Raw genomic sequence first — 15,920 nt, 5'->3', positions numbered from 1 at the left:
GTGATGGAAGAAGACAGACCTGCCTGTGGTAACGTACGTCATTTGGACGTACAGCCGCTATGAGAGCTTAACTTTTGAGGACACTTTGTGGCGAGTTGTGGATAAAGGTTTAAATGAACACACTACCATTTGATTGTATTGTTGTTTATTTAATTACATCTCAGTTCGGTCTTTTATGCCATTTTCAAGTGACTGAGTTTATGACATTAAAATATGTTGGGACATGAAGCTCAAAATTGGCCATAAATTAGGAAAATATTGGTTCCCCATGAAATGCCAGATGTAAAACCACGATCTTGTAAAAATATTTGAAAATGGAAGACCTGCCTATGGTTACAGAGCGCGTGTAGGTGATTGTTTCTGGGCGGTGAACGACAGCTACCATCCTTTAACTTCTGAAGGAAGTTTCATTTCGATAGGTCTGAATGTGCTCCAGAGTAGGACTTCCTTCTTTATTTACAGAACAGAATAAACAGAGTATGAGTTTCTATTCTTCCTGTCACGTGTGTTAATTTGTGAATCTGCATGTTGAACTCTGTATCTTTGGCGTACTGTGATCAAGAAATGGACTTAGGTTTCGTGAGTCTTTGATGACTATTTACTTTGGGAATTTTGCTACCATTCTCGTATCGCCATCAACGTAACTTTAATGCATTTGATAAGGGTATTTTCTGTCTGAATTTTAATTCAATATCCTAAGACCACCTCCCGTTTACTTTAGATGTCTTTTCTTGAATAAAAATTATTAAACATAAATCTCTGTTGTCTACATCAATTACACACATTAGAATAAAACCCTTGTTATACGAGTATTCATTTAAATTTTATTTTGTATTTCTATGTATTTCATGCACTCCCAATTCCACCCACTGCATAGACTATTTGACTGCAGGATCACAACTACAGATTATTACTTTCAGCGAATTAACTGCAAGACATGAAAGCAGACGTGCGCGGTTCCACCCTATGACTACATCGAGTTGCTCTTTTTAAACTAAACCGTCCATAGACCCAGTACCTAAAGTATGAGTGACCACAGGTAAAGATGCAACTGGTTTACTCGTATGGTATCCTGTTTAGGAACAGCAACTACTCATGGAGTGAGAATCCATACTCCGCGTTTTAACCCATAGGTACACTTATTCCTTTTTTGTTCGTTTATTGATCGCGTGGTGCACTGTGGCTCTCCCATGAGGCACCGCCTTATCGTAGCACTGTCCGTGTGGGCGGGAGAGCGTAGCTACTGGCAGGTCCAACCTAGCCGGGCAGGTCTCAGCAGAGGAGCCAGACAAAGTGTGCCTCACAGCGGCCTGTCTTATATTCTATATCCTTTTTATCCTATTCCCTACCCTCTCCTCAGTTACCATACCTTTTCTTTCTCTAATTACCTTAACACTCCACTGCCTTGTGTTTGGTCTCGGGAGAGATTAAGGCTAAGGGAGAAAACCCTGAAGGAAAATCTGGAGTGGGGCCCCAAAGGCGGTTGGAAGGCGTACTACGACCCCTTTCGGCAGCTCCTGCAACCGAAGTGATATCAGACGTATTGGTATGCCTTTCCTCTGGATATTATCATTTAGGTCGAGAGGGAGAGCGTGATGATTGGGCAACTCACATGTCTTCATACTTATCGCTCAGGCTTGTAGCATCCTGGAGAGGACACTTCAGCGACGTCCAAGGACTTCGGCACAACACGGGAAGAGGCAGTTACTGGTTATAAGCTCTGTCTCATTGGCGTAAGACTCGAGTGCCAGGGGCCACTTCCGACGGTGGGAGAGATCAGTCCATCTCATCGGACAGCTACCGCCCGCCTCAAGCCGGGCAGCCCCCAGCCAATAAGGTGCTGTCCCGCCATTATCCGCCTGATTCACGGGATGTATGAAGCTTAGAAGTAATCTTCGACAAGCTGGTTGATATAGTACACCTACCAACAACAAAAAAGAAATAATAAAGAAATCACGACATCGTATTGCCACCTGGAATGTTAGGACAATGTGTCCAAGGTACATTGACGATGCCCAAGAGGTTGATTTCATCCGTAAGTCTGCCGTAATTGACAGAGAGCTCCATCGTTTGAATGTTGACATCGCGGGAGTGCAGGAGACGTGGCTTCCAGACGCAGGCTCTATCAGGGAGGATAATTACATATGTTTCTGGCAGGGAAAGTCTCAAGACGAGCCAAGACTTCATGGCGTAGGATTTGCTGTTAAAAACACCTTCCTGGACTGTACTGTGCCACCATACGGTGGAACAGAGCGAATTATTGATTTGAAAATATGCTCCTCAACTGGCACTGTCAACATCCTAGATGTGTACGCTCCTGCCTTATCATCCAGCATGGAAGAGAAGGACCTGTTTTATAACTTACTCAGTGACAGTATAGACAAGGTACCTAGCACCGAGACACTGTATATTCTAGGGGACTTTAATGATAGAGTTGGATAAGATAACGACATATGGCCAAATTGCCTGGGACATCATGGGGTGGGAAAATTGAATGAAAATGTCCAGAGACTGCTTGAAGTTTGCTGCTTTTATGGACTCTGTATCACAAACACATATTTCCAGCTTAAGGATCAGCACAAGGTGTCTTGGAGACACCCGAGCTCTCATCACTGGCATCAACTTGGCTTAGTCATAGCTAAGCGTACTGGTCTCAAAAATGTGCTACTGACACGAAGTTGTCATAGTGCTGATTGCAACACTGACCACTCCCTGGTGGCGTGCACATTGAGGCTCACTCTTAAGAAATGTCACCACGCTAAACCGAGAGGTCATCCCCGTATCAACACAGATCATGTTCATGACACACAAAGAAAGCAGGATTTTACCAGTAATTTTGAAAGTGCTTTCCCAGGAAACGTGCAAGCAGAAAGGAATAATGATAAGAAATGGGAAAAACTCTCATGTGCAATCTACATCTCAGCAGTATTGACCTATGGAAGAAAAGGAAAAACAAATAAGGACTGGTACGAGCAAAATTTGGAAGAAATGGAACCAGTCACTGAGGCTAAACGGAAAGCCCTGCTTGCTTACAAAACAAACCCAAATGAAAGAACTCGAGATGACCTACGAAAAGCAAAGTACAGGGCACAGCAAACATCCAGGAGATGCGCAAATAACTACTGGTTGAATTTATGTGCAGGTATACAGAAAGCGGCCGACTCTGGGAATGCTAAGGCAATGTATGATGGTATTAAGAAAGCAACTGAACCAACTGTCAGAAAGACAGCTCCTCTGAAGTCCAAGACGGGTGAAGTCTTTACTGATGAAGCCAAACAAATGGAACGCTGGGTTGAACACTACCTCTAGTAGTATGCAGCCGAGAATGAAGTTAGCAAGGATGCCATAAAACAAATGCCACTTATGGAAGAACGAGATGCAATGCCTACTATGGAAGAACTTAGTAGAGAAATAGATTCTCTTGCTAACGGAAAGGCCCGAGGTGAAGATGGGATTCCTGCAGAGGTTATTAAGTATAACAAGTCTGTTCTTCTCAAACATTTATATTCACTTATCACAACCAGCTGGGAAGAAGGTTATGTCCCGATGAGTATGTGGAATTCGAGGATAGTTACTCTATATAAACGGAAAGGGAACACAACTGACTGTAATAATTACCGAGGCATTTCATTGCTAAGTGTAACCGGGAAAGCTTATGCAAGAGTCATCCTAATGCGATTGCAGATCTTAGCTTCCAGAATCTACCCAGAATCTCAGTGTGGCTTCAGGCCCGGCCGATCAACCGTACATATAATCTTCTCCTTAAGACAGCTACAAGAGAAATGTCGTGAGCAGCAGAGGACACTTTATACTGCATTCATTGACCTTGTTAAAGAGTTTGATTTAGTGAGCAGAAATGGGCTTTTCAAACTGTTGCAGAAGATTGGATGCCCACCTAAACTACTACAGATAATTGTCTCTTTCCACGAGAAAAAACAAGCAACAATTTGCTTCAACGGTAAAACATCAGAAGCATTCCCTGTTAATAGCGGTGTGAAACAGGGGTGTATGTTAGCTCCTACATTATTTGGGATTTTCTTTTCCCCTCTGCTCAGATTTGCCTTTGAAGACTGTGAGGAGGGAGTGTATCTACATACGAGGTCTGATGGAAATCTTTTCAACATTGCTCGCCTCAAGGCCAAGACCAAAGTAAATACAGCTGTTATCCGTGAGTTGTTATATGCGGACGATGCAGCTCTGGTAGCGAACACAGAAGATGAGCTGCAGTATATAATCAACAAATTATCAAACGCCTGTGAAAAGTTTGGTCTACTCATCAGCCTTCAAGAGACTAAGATCATGGCGCAGAGCACTACCAGCCTTCCATCCATTAGCACTGATGGCAATCGTCTCCAGACAGTTGATGACTTTACCTACTTGGGATCCACAATATGTAGCAACTTGTCAATGGACACTGAACTTACCAACAGAATCGCAAAGGCATCATCTGTCATGGCTACATTGAAAAACAGAGTATGGAACAACCGACCGCTTACCACAAAAACTAAATTAAAAGTCTACAACGCTTGTGTTGTAAGCACCCTTCTCTATAGCTGTGAGACATGGACAACTCTTTCTAGGCATGAATCTCAACAGCTTCCATCTCCGCTGTCTCCGGAAGATCCTTCAGATCTCTTGGGGAGATAGAGTACCCTACACCGAAGTCTTCCATCGTGCAAGCGCAACCAGCATCTTTGAACTCCTGAGTCATCGACGTCTAAGATGGTTGGGACATGTCCTGAACAGATACCGAAACAGCTACTGTACGGCGAACTTCAGGAAGTTGTGAGGCCAGTGGGACGACCGTATCTTCGTTTCAAGGATGTCTGCAAGAGAGACCTGACCAAGACCAGAATCAATCCAAGTCGCTGGGAAAGCATTGTAGATTACCGTGTCAAGTGGCGAGTAACTGTGCGCAACGGCGTCAAGCTCTCAGAGGACGAACGCACACAGGAACAAATCAGGAAGAGGACAAAGAGAAGAGACAGAGCGGCTTCTGTTCGAAGTCCCTCAGATTCCACATGTCCGAACTGCAGTAGGGACTGCAACTCTCGAGTGGGACGTTTGTGCCACAGCAGACGCTGCAGATTCTAAACCAAGCATGCTACACCATCATCCCTCAAGGATAGACGGATGCCATTATTGCTGCACTGTGGGCACCATCTTCCTGATTGGCACTTTAGGGCCTAAAATTATGTAAGTGCGGCTATTTATGGCTGTACCAGGCATACAGAGAGTTTAGTTTGTAAAATAGGAATTCACCAGAGAAAGGTTCAGCAGTTGAATATGATAAAAAGCAGGACAGGGCGAGTTTGCAAACTTCAGTAATATGATAGGTAATGGGCTAAGCAACACAGTTTCTTCAATGAGTAAAAATAAAATGGAGAAGAGGTGATGCAGTAGTCCAGCACGATTGTTTAAGGGTTGACAATGTAAAGTTTTCCTTGAAGGTTGTGAAAGACTGAAAGATACAAATAACAAAGCAAATAAAGCCCTATTAACATTTGTTTGCTTTGTATATCAGTTAGTAGAATAGCCATATACCGTAAAAGGACTCTTTCCCGTCATGGCTTTCAGGAGCTCTCATTCACGTTAAAACGTTGCAATTTGGTCGTCATTCTGTACGGCTCATGGATGTGCCGCACTATCGCTTGTTGATTTATCTACATTATGAACAGAAAGCTCTTATTCACTCCACTGTAAACTACTCCGCGCTCTGGCATTAGGCGAATGCAGTGGCTGGAGCTACGGACAAACAACCAGTGCACTCGAAGCTTGTGAGCTGTACATTCGGAATGTCTTAACTGAATACTCTCAAAACTATGGTGACAATTTTCGCGCGGACTCGGTTACTGTTTCTGTTAAGGAGAGTGTGCTTTTTTCTCCTTGCAGTGCGAGGTTTACATTGATGATGTTTCATTGTAAGACACACATTTCCCACGATACTTCGTGTTAACACCTACAAGAAATTGTTCTCTGTCATCAGCAACCTAACAAAAATGTTCAAATGTGTGTGAATGCCTAAGAGACCAAACTGCTGAGGTATCGGCCCTTAGACTCACACACTTCTTACACTAACGTATGCCAAGAACAAGACACGCACTCATACCCAAGGGAAGACTCGAACCTCCGGTGGGAGAGGTCACGTAATCCGTGACATGGCTCCGCTAACCGTTCGGCCACTCGGCGCGGCAGCAACCTAACTGATGTATTCCTCTGTCACAAACGCAATGTGTGATTCGGGGTGTACAGTATCATTACCAGCGCGGATTACCTCAATAAAAGAGAGATAATATGTTTGTCATGACCTTTTAGACTGAAGATTAATTTTCTAGGTCTATTCATCTTGGCCGTGGAGTGGCCGTGCTGTTCTAGGCGCTACAGTCTGAAGTCGAGCGACCGCTACGGTCGCAGGTCCGAATCCTGCCTCGGGCATGGATGTGTTTGATGTCCTTAGGTTTCTTAGGTTTAATTAGTTCTAAGTTCTAGGCGACCCGAGCGAGGTGGCGCAGTGGTTAGCACACTGGGCTCGCATTCGGGAGGACGACGGTTCAATCCCGTCTCCGGCCATCCTGATTTAGGTTTTCCGTGATTTCCCTAAATCGTTTCAGGCAAATGCCGGAATGGTTCCTTTGAAAGGGCACGGCCGATTTCCTTTCCAGTCCTTCCCTAACCCGAGCTTGCGCTCCGTCTCTAATGACCTCGTTGTCGACGGGACGTTAAACACTAACCACCACCTTCTAGGCGACTGTTGACCTCAGAAGTTAAGTCGCATAGTGCTCAGAGCTATTTGAACCATCAATTCATCTTGGCCACCCGTGGTAACGTAATAACACCGTCAACATTGTGGAAAAATGCCGTTGTAACGCCTCTTCTCTAATGACGTCATAATAAAAACACGTCCACCGCAGCAAGTGTCTCTCTCATGGCTGCGTGCTGTCTGTGGCCTTCAAATTTATGTGTAGTAACAATAACGCCATCAGCAGTATGAATCAGTTCTATTTAATTGCAACTGGTTGCGGTGATACAGTCCCCATCTTCAGCTCCCTAGAGAGACACAGCAAATACTTTTCTTTATCACATTATTCGTTAACTGAATTACAAAAAACCAAAGTGAATTGTATTTGTTCACGTGACTATTATGGTATTGCAAGTATGAAACACAACAGCCATTCTTTCTAAAAAACAAAATAACCAACACACTTGGTGTATTTTTTGTATGTGCATACAAATGAGAAATTGTACACACAATTATGAACACACTGCAGACTGTTCACGAATTAACGACCATATGAAATAGGTGTCCAGATTTGAGAATGGCTGAAACAGTTTTTTAGAACCCATTATGCTGTCCTCAACGTTAGTGCTCATCCGAGGTAAGGGTATCGTCAGGAATGTCCCAGGGAAGTGTGACAGACCGCTGTTATTTTCTATACACATGAAAGATATGGCGGACAGGGTCGGTAGCGATCTGCGGTTGCTTGGTGATGATACTGTGGTGTACGGGAAGGTTCAATGTTGAGTTTCTAAAGGAGGGTACAGGCTGTTAGGCAAAATTTCTGATTCGAGTGAAGAATGGCCGGTAGCTCTAAACGTCGAAAAGTGTAAGTTAAGGCGTCTAAGTAGGAAAGACAAACCCATAACGTTCGGATGTAGTATTAATAGTGTCCTGCTTGTCAGCTATGGCATATGTACATCTGCGCATAAGGTTGCGAGACGATATGAAATGGAACGAGTATGTGAGGATTGTGGTAGTGAAGACGAATGGTCGACTTTAGTTTATTGGGAGAATTTTAGGAAAGTGTAGTTCATCCATAAAGGAGACCACATATAAAACGCTAGAGCATATTATTCTTGAGTACTGCTCGAGTGTTTAGAATTCGTACCAGGTAGGGTTGAAAGAAGAACAACACACAAGTATTAAAGAGATGCTTCGGCAACTGAAATGCGTATCTCTGGAGTGAAGGCGACGTTCTTTTCTAAGAATACTGTGGACAAAATTTATAAAACCTTGTAAGAGGTCCATGATTAAGGAATTTGTTGCTAGCGCACTTGAGCAGATGTAATTTCGATGGATTGCTCATGCGCTGCCTGCGATATGCAAGGTATAAGAGAATCTCAGACCAGAGAGCAGTGTTGACTGCAGTAGGAACTGTGTAGCAGTTATAATTGTTGTTGCTAGCGAGCAGTGGTCTGTGTGAAGTTGGCTGGGCCAGTCGTGGGGAGCGATGGTGGAGCCTGAGCGTTGTAGTATAAGGTAAAAGCAGCCTCGCGCACATGTAGTTTTATTATATTAAGTCCCATGTAACTGTTTTAAAAAAATCTCTTAGTAACAATCTTTCTCATAAAAAGTAGCTTTTGACAATCATTCATTTCAATTTAAAGAATTGACTAATTTCTCCAATCCTCGGTCATCGCGATTATTGAAAAGAAAAATCAGTTGTTTCTTCTTATACATGACAATTCCATCGGCCAGCATTGCACAGGGCTGTGCAGGAAAAGGTTTCTTATAGGTGCGTTATCCGGCGACCTTATTGAGGTAAGAATTTTCAATTTATTCAGAATGATTTTTCAGGGCCATGACGCAGCGCTGCTGACGTCCAAAATTCACCAGTTTAAATTCAAAGTCATTATTGAATGGTTATAAGTGAGCGACAGTTTTTTATTGAGAGATTAGTCACATTTTATTATTGATAGCTTACGCAATTTATTTTTTGGATGTTACGCTAAATGTCAATGTTATAGTTATATTTTTTTACTGTGGGGAGGTTTCGGAACTTTTCTGTTCGGAGACTACACTAAATGTGAATATTATTCATATTATTTATCTGTGGGCAGGTTACACTTGTCGACAACCGGCCAGGATCGTATTTTCTTTGTGAATTTCTGAGAAGTAGCCAGTTATATATCTGCTCTTATTTACTTAATTTTAAATGTAGTTTGCATCCCACGCAACGCATTTACTAACTTGTCACACTTTCTTTCACAGATCATCGGCAATTTATCGCTCTTCGTTGTAATTGTATTTGTTCCATTTTTGCTTTGACTTAGTTTGATTTTGTGCTTATCTTTGACTTGCGAATTTGTCGCGAAATACTGCTTACAGTACATCGCGATCCGTAATGAGTGAAAAAGCTGCCTTAAATAATTTGACTGATAATATTAGCGACACTCAGTGTAATAGTGATAATCCTCTAATTACAGATAATCAGTGCGAGCCGATCACCAGTAATGATTTTATTTGAAATGATGAACAAACAAATCCAATTAAGTTAACGACAATTGATGACGTGGCACGTTCCGTTACAATGAACGTTGTCGAGTTTGACACACCTGACTTGCAAAATTTACACAGTGAAAAGATAAATGTTTGTGACGAAGATGAACAGTATACAAAAAACACGTCAAATTCATTTGATTCCGATGTAGTGACCAACAGTGCCCATCCGATTTATTATTTATCTGTGGGGAGGTTACAACCTGCACCTGAAGCGGCCACAGAACTACGTACATTTTGCGGAAGGACGACGAAGATGCACCCTCCGCTATACACCGACGGTGACTTGTGGAGTACGTACGTAGATCTAGATGGAGATTCAGATAATTTCATATATATAAAAATCTACTACGCTAGAATCACCTTAAGAGGAAGACTGTATTCCTCTTGTGTCATACATATGAAACATATAAAAGGCTGTTGCACGTGCAGCTATTACACATACGTTAAGTGGACCCCTATCTGCAGCCGTTGTCTTTCACAGTTCTAATACTATGATAGTCACATGCACTTATATTTCTTTAAATGGTTCAATAAAATTCCGTTATCGAATAGTATGATAAAAATGTGCCTGCTGTAACTATCTACAGGTCTGAAGATGGTGGATTGTACAACGGAAACCACCAGCTAATGAATAAATCTGATTCTCACAACTGATGAAAATATTGTTGGTACACCGAAATAAAACAGCTTTTGTTCCATTACCCATTAGAAAATGGATGTACGGAAATCTAGCAATGGTATGTTCATCATTTTCGTGGAGTCTGAGTACCCAGCTGATGGGTGAAAATGTATGATGGCAAAAGAATACATAAAGAATGAGTAACTGAAACTTGAGGAGTCACAAATCCTCATTGACCAGATCGTTCCTTTAGCTTCAATACGATTGAACGTGCACGGTACGCTCGAAGGACTCCAGCATAACATCTCCTCATCTGACATGCAGAGGACACTCACCAAGCAATGGAAGGCGTTCATCAGATCTATCATATTATGAATCTTGTATTACCACGCCAAGGTATCACATATCACAATGACGTTCTACACACCTACGGCGGACGAAACCTATCCAGCATATAGTACACATTTAACAAATAGAATGAAAAATTTGCTGATGAGTGATTCAAGCAATTTTGGAAGGAGAGGAAATGTTCGTGACAGTAGTAATATCGAAGGTGGTCCAACAGGTTCATTTTTGCTGCCCAGATAGCAAAACGCATCTACTTCTTGAAGTGTCGTGTCTTCTAATCCAATACCCTTAGCATCATCTGATGTAATTTGACTACATTCTATTCTCTCTTGATTTTCTTTTGTTGACGTTCATCTTATACCTTCCTTTCAAGACACTGTCCATTCAAATCAACTGCTCTTTCAAGTCTTTTGCTGTCTGTGACAGGATTACAAAAATTTCCGCAAACCTCCAAGTTTTCATTTCTTCTTGCTGAACTTTAATTCCTACTCCTAATTTTTCTTTGGTTTTATTTACTTCGCAGCTTAGGAATTTGTAAATGGCCAGCATGCAGCCATCCACTCAACTACACTACACATAAACTGACACGTTTCACATTATTTCGATAAAAAATAGTACAAATTATCTATGACAAATGTAACTAATGAACTACCTCTTATCCATTTCTCTGTGCAACGGTCCCGACGTTTCGTAGATTTCACAATCTTGGTCAAATTTTACTTTATTCAACAGATGATCGGTTGTTGCTTCCTCATCAGACCTACGAGAGAGAAATAAATAATAAAGTTTTAAGCACTTGTAAAACACGAAATTGAACCTATTGCGTACAAATGGGAAAACTGTTTAGTTTACGTTAAGTGTATCACCATATAAAGAAGTGACACGGAGGATAAATATGGACGATATTTACATGTAGACTCAGGCCCGTTCTGTCTGGCGCCCGGCTGCCTACACGGCAGTAGGCATGATCGCGGATATTTGATCACCATGTCGCCAATCCCTCCAGCAGTTAATTCCAGCAGACGAATACTGATGATGCCGCTGCTTCTTTATTCAAGCATCTCCTCATTTTGACTTCACAAGGATTGAGTGGATCACGTATCATTCCTCCATAACTTATAAAATATCTAAGAAGGTACCAGGAATACAATCCAGGTCCTTCTGCACCGAAGACACTAACGCTAACCATTCCGCTGTGGAGCCAGTCTGGTAATTATATAACTGGTAAAATTTACAATAGTAACCATACTAACTCTCTGTTTCACTTTGTTTCACAGTTTTTAGTATGTGTACTGTAGAAGCTAGGTTTCGCCTTATAAACCTATTTTCAAGTGCATTACTGATTCCAAAGATGGTAAAATAAGGTAAGCAAGATGATAGGGCAAAGACAAACGAGTTCAACTTCTTAATTTACCGATCCCTGGCTTAACATAAAATTACTTCAATGACCATTGAATGATCATCTTGTGAATCAGTAAAGCACTTGAAAATCGGCTTATAACCCGATACCTAGGTTGTGAAGTAACAATAATAAAATTTGTGGAGCGAGGCAAAAAGCAGTGGCGGTTTAGTTACTTTACAATGTTTCACCAACAATCCACAACTGATTTACAATTTTTATCGCACGTGGCATTGGTGGAAGGGGTAGTGATAGAACCTGAATAAGCAAATATCTACTGAGAGTAGATATGGTAAATGTGAGAATGCATATTCAAAATTGAGATTCAGACATTTGAGAATTACATATTACAGTCACTTTGCAAATGTATTGCACTAATCAACTTCCGAACATCAAAACTGATGAGTTACTTACACATAAAGACAAACTGATATGTTAACGGTGTAGCAATAGTGCAAAATTTGCCTCGAGGTACAAAGGCATGATTATAGATCTAAAACCGAAGCAGTATATATCTCCAAATAAAATAAAACGTTACCAAGACCGTGAAGTCTATACTTTATTTTGATGTCAGAGCTAATAGTCTCCTCTACATGTAATGTAATCACCAAACCTTGAAGTAAACGTGTTATCGTCCTAATTCATGTTATTTCGCACGTCCCTTATTAATATGAGTGTATGTAGGATACGAAAAGAGTTTTAACACCATAGCTCTATTACTCCACTGATTTATTTTGCTTGTTTTACTTAATGTTACATCGTTGAGCTTCTGTAAATGTGTTTGTTTGAATAGATAACACAAAATTGTATACTCTTTTCTTTGTTAAAACTTTGATGTCATGATCTGATTCTATGCAAAGCAATGTATCTGTCATTTAAATACTTTGTCCCATTTGGAGGGAACAAATCTTACTGTATATAATTGTAATTTCGTGTGAATAATTTTTGGTAGAAATGTCAATATGTGCAAATGTTCTGTTTTATTTATTGTATTTGTTTGCTGTTATGTAAACTGCTGATCCTCACTTAGGGTTCTTAGTTAGTTGTATGTAAAAGGTGTTGTGGTTCCCCTCGGGAACGGAACTCTGTAACGCGCGCAAATTGTGATTGGCCTAGGTAGAAAAGGTGGAACAAGAGTCAGTCGTGGACGAGCTACCAGTCGGGGAGGACCTACCAAACCGTGCACTGCCATGTAAATGTTGCATACTGTGCTGGTTCCGAGAGAGGTTTTTTTTTCTGCTACTTTCCAATTCCTCGGATGGATGGATAAATACACTCCTGGAAATTGAAATAAGAACACCGTGAATTCATTGTCCCAGGAAGGGGAAACTTTATTGACACATTCCTGGGGTCAGATACATCACATGATCACACTGACAGAACCACAGGCACATAGACACAGGCAACAGAGCATGCACAATGTCGACATTAGTACAGTGTATATCCACCTTTCGCAGCAATGCAGGCTGCTATTCTCCCATGGAGACGATCGTAGAGATGCTCGATGTAGTCCTGTGGAACGGCTTGCCATGCCATTTCCACCTGGCACCTCAGTTGGAACAGCGTTCGTGCTGGACGTGCAGACCGCGTGAGACGACGCTTCATCCAGTCCCAAACATGCTCAATGGGGGACAGATCCGGAGATCTTGCTGGCCAGGGTAGTTGACTTACACCTTCTAGAGCACGTTGGGTGCCACGGGATACATGCGGACGTGCATTGTCCTGTTGGAACAGCAAGTTCTCTTGCCGGTCTAGGAATGGTAGAACGATGGGTTCGATGACGGTTTGGATGTACCGTGCACTATTTAGTGTCCCCTCGACGATCACCAGAGGTGTACGGCCAGTGTAGGAGATCGCTCCCCTCACCATGATGCCGGGTGTTGCCCCTGTGTGCCTCGGTCGTATGCAGTCCTGATTGTGGCGCTCAGCAACAGTGTCCCTAATTTGCTGGGAAGTGGCGGTGCGGTCCCCTACGGCACTGCGTAGGATCCTACGGTCTTGGCGTGCATCCGTGCGTCGCTGCGGTCCGGTCCCAGGTCGACGGGCACGTGCACCTTCCGCCGACCACTGGCGACAACATCGATGTACTGTGGAGACCTCCCGCCCCACGTGAGACCTCCCGCCCCCTCCCGCAATTCGGCGGTACGTCCACCCAGCCTCCCGCATGCCCACTATACGTCCTCGCTCAAAGTCCGTTAACTGCACATACGGTTCACGTCCACGCTGTCGCGGCATGCTACCAGTGTTAAAGACTGCGATGGAGCTCCGTGTGCCACGGCAAACTGGCTGACACTGACGGCAGCGGTGCACAAATGCTGCGCAGCTAGCGCCATTCTACGACCAACACCGCGGTTCCTGGTGTGTCCGCTGTGCCGTGCGTGCGATCATTGCTTGTACAGCCCTCTCGCAGTGTCCGGAGCAAGTATGGTGGGTCTGACACACCGGTGTCAATGTGTTCTTTTTTCCATTTCCAGGAGTGTAGCTGGAACTATTCTGGAATTTGCATCTAACATCGCTACCAAGAAATGACTGAGTCCAGCAATTCTAACTGTAATTCCACCTACCGACATGCAATCGCCACCACATTGCGCAATCACTGTAATGGAGCACTATAGCAATGTACAGTGAAGGATCAGCTAAATGGATGTGTTAGTGTGCTCAAATATAAGGTAATTTATAACTGAGTTTATGTACCTATCTTGATTTTTCTCCTTATCATAACGCCTCTCAGGTTCCTCTCCGTTTGAACTAAAGTGATTTCCGAGTGTCCCTACTGAAAGAACATTAAAGACCAGTGTTTTTGCTAATTAATGCCTCTTGAACATAATAAAAAAGAGAAAGTTAATGAAAGTAATTTTCCTAGTAAAACTGCTTATTAATGTGTTGTTGCCAACTTCAAATTAAAAGTTGTGAAGACTGAGCCTTATAAAGTTTTGCTTCGTAAATGATCTCATTACTGTCTGTTGTAAATCACAGAAGGTGTGTCAGTATCTTACATATATGTTAATTTTGTGTCTCAGTGTAGTAAAAGTGGAAAACTGCAGTGTGGAACGTTATATACTCAAGTTTGCTAAGTGTTTGTCTCTCCTGTGTATTAGAAGTGCTTATTAATAATAAAACAGGATCCACGGTTTGTCTATTGGGTTAATGCTCTGTAACAAGTAACGGAAAGACCACTAATTAGGAAATCCTTAATTTCTTTAATCAAATGATAGTGAGGAGCAACCTGTAAGTGGATTCAAATTAACTTTCATTTTAAATAGTAACGTACATAACTGAGAGAGACTTAACCTATATCCAATTAATGATTCTGCAGTTAATAGTAATAACGTTATAAAGTCCATTCAGTTTGTGTAAGCCCTGAAAGTAATAGTGTGTTTCAGTATCTGTTATAATTTTGCAAATAGTTTGTGCTGCTTTAACTGTTAGTTTCAATCTTACCGTACACATATGTATGTGTCAAGAGTTCACTGCACTCGCGTGTGACAAAGTATAGGTTGTGTTTATCCATTCAAGTTACCAATAACTATTTTCTAGAACGAGAATGTTAATCATTCTCTTGCCTAGTTAGGCTGGCGACCGTTTTCTTTACCTGTTAAACAGTGCAGATAGGCAAAATTTTGTTTGTTACTGTTCAAATATTTCCGTAATTCTGACTTTCATTTCCGATAAGTCACCTCCGTTATATACAACACGGTCAACACAACAAAATTCCTCCCGGAGGGTAACACTGCTCTGTTACGTTATACCATAATTGCTTTAGTAATATTGTTTTATTTCACAACCTGCTTTAAGGTTATGGTTTAGCAGTAGCAGACGGTAGTGTTATAGAGTATGTACAAAATTGTATAAATGTAAGTGCTTTTATAGAAAATTACATTTTTGATTCAATGACCTTTTTCGTGCCCAGAGATGCAAAATTATTATCTCAATTTTGGGCGCAACCTCTCTGGTTTAAGTAGTATGAATGTCTCAAATCAAAATATATTAAACGTAAGAATGATAATATGGTATAATGGGTAGCTTGTTCAAAAAAATCTCAATGAATTTACAACGAAAAAATAAATACTTCCTCTCTTGTTTTTATGAGAATGAATCACACAATCAGTGACGTGGACAAACTTTGAGAAGGACGCTTTCAGTTCACCGCGATATGCATCTGCACATAACACTCTGAGTAATTGATTGGGAACATCGATTGCCAGTATATTTTTTTAATATTTTGAAACGTATCTACCCCACTGAGCAACTCGAGCTTTAGGAGCAGTTAAAAA

The sequence above is a fragment of the Schistocerca gregaria genome, chromosome 2 (assembly GCF_023897955.1).
Source record: "Schistocerca gregaria isolate iqSchGreg1 chromosome 2, iqSchGreg1.2, whole genome shotgun sequence".
Lineage (NCBI taxonomy): Eukaryota > Metazoa > Arthropoda > Insecta > Orthoptera > Acrididae > Schistocerca > Schistocerca gregaria.
The sequence above is the reverse complement of the archived record's forward strand: the minus strand, read 5'-3'. Positions refer to the sequence as shown.